This window comes from Chinchilla lanigera, unplaced genomic scaffold, assembly GCF_000276665.1.
Source record: "Chinchilla lanigera isolate Chin_1 unplaced genomic scaffold, ChiLan1.0 scaffold00072, whole genome shotgun sequence".
NCBI lineage: Eukaryota > Metazoa > Chordata > Mammalia > Rodentia > Chinchillidae > Chinchilla > Chinchilla lanigera.
Genome location: NW_004955473.1, coordinates 3,302,884 through 3,312,369, shown reverse-complemented (window position 1 = coordinate 3,312,369; position 9,486 = coordinate 3,302,884).

The following is a 9,486-nucleotide window of genomic DNA, read 5'->3' as shown; positions in this document are numbered from 1 at the left end:
TCCGGTACCGGGAACCGAACTCACGACCTTGCGCTTGCCAGGCAGGCGCTTTGCCGGTGAGCTAAATCCCCAGCCCTGGGGCTTATTTCATAGTATCACACGCTGCACTTGCCTTCTCTCTACTGGAGTTATACTAAGTCATTGTAGATAGGTAACTCACTAGATAGTGCTAAATAAGACACCGTATTTTAAATAACCTACAGGCTCCAGGACACATAGTAAGAGAAGCTTCCCCAATTGGCCAACTAGCCAACTGGCCCTAGGTTCACAACACCAGCATTGGAGCTGGACTTGGTAAATACAGCTAAGTGAACACAAAGATTACTTCTCAAGGCACACATGAAATCAGTTACACTAATATTTGAAAAAGATGAAATCAACTAGAATAAAATATGAGGTGAAAGTACACATTGGAGTTTGAGTACGTCTCAGTATAATTTTGTCCATTTTCAGGAGATCTGATGGAACATGATGCAAGGAATACTATAATATAACTGGAACCACAAATAAGCCAAAGGGTGTGACACCATAATGGAAGTGGCAAAGAATGCTTTAATCACTAGTCTCCTAAGTAAAGCCAATAACTATATGTTTCCTTGTAAGTCCAAACTAGAGAATAACTGTGTCCCTCAGGGCTGGTCCAGAAAATCAGGGATAAGACAATGAGATTTGTCAGTCCTGCATCAATATTGTTCAATTTCTGATAGTTGGAAAAAGTGCACCAGCATGGAATACTGAAGATCAGACAGATGAACCTTCTCGGCAGCTTTTTCTATCCCTTGCTTTTTAAAGAATAGCATTGGAGGAAATAACTGAAAATGAAAGGCATTGCACAAAGGCTCACAAGTTAGAGCTGCAGTAAAGAACTTGAGTAAAGTAAGTCCCACTACTAGCTGGCAATAAAGAAAGTGAGGGTCCAAAAATATGAGCAGTTTAATATAGTCCTCTACTTATACTCTGAGGTAAGACCTCCATTTGTAAGCTTCTCACAGAGAGGGGAGGGATGAAGTAAATAATTATAATACAGTGTGGAAATTCTGCGATATAGGAACACACAGGATTTTCTTGGATTATACTGACACCTAACACAGGGATAGACAATGAAGGTAAGCAAGGAGGGTATTCTGTAAGGCGTAACATCTGGGATGAGTTTTGAAGGATGACACTTTTCTGATGAAGAAGTGGCAGACATTGCATGCAGACAGAAAAGAGCTTGTCCAACAGTGTGAAGGCATGAAAGAAGAGAAGCATGTGCAAACCACAAGGAGCTCTGCTCAGCTAAACTTGGGAGCCTGTGTATACATGGTAGATGCAATATATCTCTCATTTGGTTGCTCTTTTAATAACCTCTCTCATACTCATGACCCAGGTGAGATCTGCATTAGAAAGCTAGGCCACCACCAACTGAATTCCTAATGAGTACTTAATCTTCTTCCTAATGTCGTCTCTTACAGTGTAGGCCCCAGTAGAACCACTAATAAATCCCGAAGGAGACTGGGCAAAATCACCTGTGTGCTGTAGTTCTGGTGGTTTATGTTTACACCCACCTTCGAATAGCACAAGGGTGTCCTCTAGTGTCCATCCTTATGCATATAGAGGCACAGTTAGAACAGAGATGGGAAATTTTGCTTTCAGTCAGCATTGCTCTCTTGTCATTTCCATTTCTGTGGAAATTCACCAGCTATGTGCAACCTCATATTTGAAGGATTCCAAGTACTTCAAATTCTTGCAGGGCATGAGAAGAGTAATATATATATAATTACCCAAACAGTGATAGGGCAGCATGCTAATCAGGGGGCCACAGTGAAGGTGCAAGGCTCAGCTTTTACTCTTCCCTACAAAGGCCAGTGAGAAAGGTGTTTCATAATAGAGAATTCTGGCTGATACATTCTGGACTGTACACTGGCAACCAGATCCCAAGTTCCCCTGGTGTAAATAGACATTCTTTCATATATACCACATTAGAAGGATTAGACATCATTGAACTAACATGTCCATAAGACAGTGTGCAAAATAAAATAGTATTAGTGTGTCACTGCTCATAGCCACCACCTTTACAGATGGAAACCCAAGTGCCTTACTATGCCTAGGAAAATCTATGTTCTTTGTGTTATTTTGGAGTTCAAACTGAACTTCTAGTCATGCTCACTATGACTTTACACTATCTGTCAGTTCCTTACCTGGAAGTCTAGATAAATATACCAATTACTAGAAGTCATTTTCAGAAATAAAGGCAGAAGGAAGTGTGAATATGATTAACCTGGGAAGGAGGAATGTGATTAACCTGGGAACCTGGGGCCCACAGTTATGCCAAGTACTTATATGTTCCTGTATTCCTCTAAGGTTAAGGCCAAGTGATTCCAAAAATGTAGAGCTAACACCTTGTGGCAACAGTATATCAGGTGGCTGTACTAGTCATACATAAAAAAATGAATTTTGTCTCTTTCAGACATTATCATAGCTTCACAGCATAGCTCAAAGCCACGTCTATTGAAGAAGTACCTTCCTATCTTAGCAAACTATAGCCTCTTTTTAAAAAATCAGTTTATGAAACATAGTTTCCATAAAATAAAACCATTTTTCAGTGTACATTATAATGACTTCTGAAAAGTTCATACAGCTCCTGGAAGGAACAACTTCCAATATCTAAATTTTAAATATTTTCATCATCACCACCACCCAAAATATGTTTGTGCTCACCTCATTCAACAAGCTCCCCCCCCCCAAGCTTCAAGTACAAATCTGCTTCTGTCACCTAGAAGAGAATTATCATTTATGGAGTTTCATAAAAGTGGCATCATACTCTGTATACTCTTTTGCATCTATATTCTTTAATTTAGCATAATACTGTTGTAACTCTTCCACATTCTTGCATAGAGCAACAGTGTATTGCTTTGTGTTACTAAGCAGTATTTATGTATATACCACAGTTTTTTGTTAATTCCCCATTGATGAAAATTTGAGTTGTTTCTAAGTTTTGTCTATTTTCCAAAGAACGATCGTGAACACTCATTTATAACTCTTCATGTGAACATATGTTTTCTTTCCATTGGTGGGTTATAAGACGAATGTATGCTCTTTTATAAGCTAACAATCTGTTTTGTAAAGGGACTGTACCATTTTACATTTCAGCTACAGTGCATGACAATTAAAACTGTCCCACATAACTCAGTACTCGGAGATTGGAGCTTTTTAATTTTAGTCATGAAAGTGTTTATAGTTATAGCTCACCGTGATTTAAATTTGCTTTTCCCAAATGTCTAGTCATATGTTGAGCACTTGCTTGTGTGCTACCATGCTATTCTTTATCTTATTTAGAAAATTTTTGAACTATTTTTAAAATAAAACTAGAAGTCTGTCTTCAGCATGATTTAATGTGTGAAATGTGGTAGACCAGATGTCTTGGGTAATATTTTCCTGTCTTTTGTTTTATTGAATAGTTCATATATTTTAAAAAACTGATATGTAAATTTCTATATGGCCATGTAATCATAAAATCATTATACACCTTAATATATTATACACCTTAATATATACCACATTAGAAGGATTAAACATCATTGAACTAACATGTCCGTAACACAATGTGCAAAATAAAATAGTATTAGTGTGTTATTGTTCATAGCCACCACCTTTACAGATGGAAATCCAAGTGCCTTACTATCCCCAAGAAAATCTATGTTCTTTGTCTTACTTTGGAGTTCAAACTGAACTTCTAGTCATGCTCGCTATGACCTTACACTATCCGTCAGTTCCTTACCTATTTTTTATTCATAATAATATGATCACAGAGTTTCCTGGCCACCTGACATACCACAACTTTTGGAATAAACGTAAGTATGCCTACTTGAAAATTCACAAGTAGCATATTGGACCATGTCCTATACATTCAGTATAATCAAGATATGCACAGGAGGTTTTATAATGCAGCAGTCACTACAAACTTAAGGACACTCCAGGTAGTTAAAGTTTATCTTGAGATTACTGGCATTTATCAAGTTCTATACACTTTTTTCCTTGTGTCACTGTTCTAGTTGGCCCTGTAACTGAATTCAATAAGGGGAAGAGATTTGTTTCATTGATAACTCTTCTTACTGGATTATAGGCTTATGAAATATTGAATCTCTCAGCCTTTGGAATGAGAATGAAGACCTGGTAACCTAGAACATGGGCGCCAGTTGAATAATCTTGTCCACTCTCCATGTATATCATATGGATCCTATTTTCAAAGTGTTGAAATACACAGTTTTGAGAAGCACTAATTTAGTTTTCCACCATAAATTTAGCTGCCTAGTAGATGAAGATCCTTTTTCCCCTCTAATTCTCTTTCGTATACCAAGTTTTCTTCTCTGGCACTATCACCAGCATACTCTGCACTGCAGTGGTTTTATACTAAAAAGAACAATGCTTCCAGTTACACCATGATGATCATCCTAGCCATAGAAAACGGCTGACTTTAGGAGCATCCATCTCAATACAAACTTCTCCAAGAAGTTCGCTCAGCATAAAGTCAAACACATTGTATGGGAATTATAGTATTCAACACCAAGGTTTTCGCTGACACTTAGAGATGATATTTCACTCAAACTGCAGACCTGAGAATAGCTAAGGCAAACCCAGAAGCTCAGCTTGCACTAGCTATTCATTCTAGTAGTACTAAGTGCTTACTGTACATCACACACTAGTACAATGATTGATGGACCACACTCATGAGATCCTTTACCTTATATGACACTAAAAAGTACCAGGTGTTTTTTAGGACTTTCATCATTTTATTTTATTTTATTTTATATTTCAATTTAGACTATTTGCCTTAATTTGGGCAGTTTTTCCAAACCAATAAGTGTAAGGCCATCCATTTTCAATTCTAATTAATCAAAATGACATAGTAAAGAAGAAAGAAAACAACTACCATGCCTATGCAACACTGAAAGTAAAATGTACCCAAGAACATTAATTGAAAGTACAGGATAAAAGGTTAACCTTCATTTTGTAAGGGCTATCCTAAAATACTCTTCCTCTGCAAAGACATTTTTGTGTCCAGTAACTTTTCAATATACTGCTTAAACTCTGCAGAGACTTCTGAAGGATGCATATTTATTATAGTATCCTCCAATAAAGTAGAACCTAGGAAACTTCTGGTATCTAGGAAAAGATGTAGGGTACCGTAGATAATTTGAAAAAGTAACACACCACCCATAGCCCATATGTATGTCTGTGGTATCCTACAAAATTAGAACTAATTTTTAAATTGCTCTCTTTCTGCTGCCATAACTTCAATTTGGTGACTAAATAATTCCTCACAAAAATAGTACTGTACCCATATACTGGACCTCATTCCATTCATAGCATCATAATAATTTAAATTAGTGATCTATTTTCCATCTGGAATCTTTAGTTTCAAAATATGATATCAAGTTTGAAGAGTACTTATTTACTGCACTCCATAACTGCACTTACTCTTCATGACTACACATAATCAATTGTTGAGGAATAACTCAGATATTCTGCCTACTAACAGCTCAATAGAGCAACATGTTTTGGAGAAATTGGCTACTTTCACATGAAAGCCTCTTTCAAAGAATCAAAGAATATATCACCAGAGTTTTTGTTTTGTTTTAATTTGTTTTGTTTCTGTGGTATAGGGTACTCACCCCAGGAATATACTCACACTGAACTACATATCCAACCATTTTCTTTTTAATGCTGGGGATCAAACTGAGAGTCTTGTGCATGACAGGCAAGTGCTACACCCTTAATCCCACAAAGCCACATGCTTAACCCCGCCCAAGATTATTTTAGAAAAGAGAAGAAACCTCAGGAAAATAGGATTAGAAAGGAACTCACTTAACTTCATAAATAGTATTTGTTTAAAAAAAAAAAAAGGGATTTCCTCTGTGGGACGGCAGGGGGTGCAAGCATAGTGAGTCCATGCTCTGTGCTTCCTCTATTTTCTCGGGGCGGGGGGGCACTGCAAGCAGAGTGAGTCTGTGTCTGCTCCATTTCCTCTGTGGGATGGCAGTCCCTCCTTTCTCTCTGGGACAGTTTGGCTGACCAGCAGAGCATGAGTTCACTCTCTGCGCTTCCTCCGTTGTCTCTGGGACCTCGGGGTCTTTGAGAGGAGTGTAAGGACACACCTTTGCTGAGTAGACTGACGGGAACCCCAAGACATGAGACAGGAAAACAACCACATTCCAGGTACATGGGCACACACACAACTTTGGAGGGCAGAGTAATTGGCGAGACCAGCAATATGGAAGTGTCTGAAGCAGCACTGAGGACCCAGCGGTTGAACTCCAGAGAACTCCCCGAGCAGAAGTTCAGGACCAGGACCCACATCCAGAGGTCAAGATCAGCTCCATACCCAACATTCTTCAGGGATTAAATATGGACACTGTCACAGAACTGTAAGCAGCAGAGGTATTTTACTATTTTCATTCCCCCTTATTTGTTTAATTGGCTATCCCTCTTCTGTCTGATTGGAGGCCATTTTTCTGTATTCAGTAGTTATTTTTCTATTTGGAGGTTTTAGTTTTTCTTTTTCTAATTTTCTCTCCTCTCTCTCATCTCCTTTCTCTTTCTTCTGTTCATTTTCATTCTTTTTCTCTTTTTCCCTTCTTTTTTCAATGTTTATATTTGTTACAATGTTTTTCATTCTCTTCTATAGACCCTCTGTCACTCTTTCCTCAATTACTTCTTGAATTTAACTTTCAACTGAGGAAATATTGTCTCCACACTTTCTGACTACTCTTTCATATTCTGTTTCATTCTTTCCCTCCTGTGTCCTCCAGTTTACTGATCCTGAGTGATCATCCTTCCATTTCCAGCCCTGACTCTACTATTTTTGACCTCACTCACCACTTTAGCCTATCCCCTAACCATCTTAAACCCCTGCTCCTGAAAGAAGGGAAAAATCATCTTACTAAGGGGGAAATCACTGGATACAAGTACACAGCATATTTTTCATTTTGTTACATAATGTTAGAGTTTACTCCCACGTTCAGAGGTAACAGGAATCTGGTTACCACAGTTTATCAGTAGTTAAACTGTGCTTGATACTATTGTTATTACTAACTGTACTACTTTAGACAAAATATCATACATGTTAAAAAAACTTTTTCTCCCCTGCATGATAACACTGTGACTGTATGAGGTCATAATCACTACCACAGCCCAGTATCAAAGGATTAGGACCTGAGCCAAATAGTAATCTTGCATTCCTTGCAAATTGGGAAGCTAGAGCCTTGGGATAGCTATAAGAAACAACCTAAATCTGGAAGACATCCCTGAATAACAGACACCCTCCAGAGAAATCAAAATACTAGCAATAAAGCTATATATCATAAGAAACTGACAAGTATCAACATAGAAAACAAAATGTAAAAGAGAAAATAGAAAATGACAAGACACAGAAGCAAAATGCAACCTCAGACCCCTAGTCCACACAGGACAAGCCCAGAAGTCAAGGAGATAGATGAAATTAGAAAACAAACACTGGAACTTTCTGAAATGATAGCAGCAAAAGTGACAAGCAAACAGGTGGAAAAGGCTATGGAGAAAATAATCTCTCAGATACAGAAAGAAATGATGCTTAAAATTGAAGATATTAGAGAAGACACAGACAAAAGAATAGATGAACTTAGAAAAATGATGGAAACAAATAATGCCCAGCATAGAAAAGAAATGGAATCCATGAAACAGATCCAAACAGAAAAACAAGAGATGAAAACCTCCATTGAAAGTACATTACAACACCTTGAACAAAGGAGAGGATAGGATTTCAGATCTTGAAGACAGAATTACAGACACTGATAATAAAAAGAAAGATAACCTAAATTTAGCAAGAGATCATGAAAAATCAATCCAACAGTGACAAGATGAAGGAAAAAAAGAATAACATAAGATTGATTGGGGTCATTTAGAAAGCTACTGGAAAGTACAAGGCCTTGGTTTAATTCCTAGTACAAAAAAAAAAAAAAAAAAAAAAAAAAAAAAAAAAAAAAAAACTCCTCAAAGAAATAATTGCAAAAAACTTCCCAGGTAAGAATAAAAGTTTGACATACAAGTAAATGACACATTTAGAACTCCAAACATATGTGACCAAAATAAAACTACACCAAGACATACAATAATCAAGATTCCATAAATACAGCACAACAACAAAATACTAAAAGCTGTTAGAGAAAAAAAACAGATGGCCTCTAAAGGAAAGCCCATCAGAATCACAGCAGACTTCTCAACACAGACTATCAAGTCAAAAAGAGCTTGAAGTGAAGGATTTCAAGTCCTGAAAGAAAAAGAAAAAAACTTTCAGCCAAAATTGACTTGCCCTGAAAAACTGTCTTTCAAAATTAATGGAGAAATAAGATATTTCCATGACAAAGAAAAACTGAAGAGATTTATGAACAACAAACCAATGCTACAAAGAGTAATAAAAGATATCCTAGATAGAGACAAAAATGACCACAATTTCAAGAACAACAATAAAAATAACCCACTGGGCAGGGCAAGAAATTAAACAGAGGGTAAAAGCAGAGAACAAAGAGCAGGAAAATACTATGATGAACATAAGCCAACACACATCAGTTATAACCATCAATGTAGATGGCCTCAATTCACCAGTCAAAAGAAACAGACTGGCAGAAGGGAACAAGAAGCAAGATCCACAGTATGCTGTATACAAAAAACACATTTAACTCAAGAAGAAATTCATAGACTGAAAATCAAAGGATGGAAAACAATCTTCCATGCAACAGGAACTCAGAAAAAAGCAGGAGTAGCTATTTTATTTCAGACATGTCAACTTTGAACCAAGAGTGCTCAAAAGGGATAAAGAAGGTCACTATATACTTGCTAGAAGGAAACTTCAGGAGGAAGAGATAACAAATATATATATATATATACCAAATATAGCAGTACCCAACTATATAAGACAGTTATTAATAGATATGAAAAATCAAATAAGCAATAACACAGTTGTAACAAGAGACTGCAATACCCCATTGTGACAAAGAGGTAGATCAACTAGACAAAAGTCAGCAAACAAATAACAGAACTGAACCAAAAGTATGAACAAATAGACCACTGGAACATATTAGAAGATGCAGACACAACTACAAACACACTCAGCGACCTTATCTTTGACAAAGGGGCTGAATATGTTCACTGGAAGAAAGATAGCCTCTTTCACACATGGTGCTGAAAAAACTGACTCTCTAAATGCTGAAGATTAAAAATAGACCCAGGTCTATCACCATACACTACACTAAAGTAAAAATGAATCAAAGATCTAAATATTAAAGCACAAAATACTGGAAGAGAAAGCAGGTCGAAAACTTGAAGACATAGGAGTAGACACCGTTTTCATGAACAAAACACAAACTGCAGGAGAAATACTTCAAAGAATCAACAAATGGGACCTCATTCTATTACAAAGATTTTGTACTTCAGAAAAAATGTGAAGTCAAAAGACAGCCCACAGAGTAC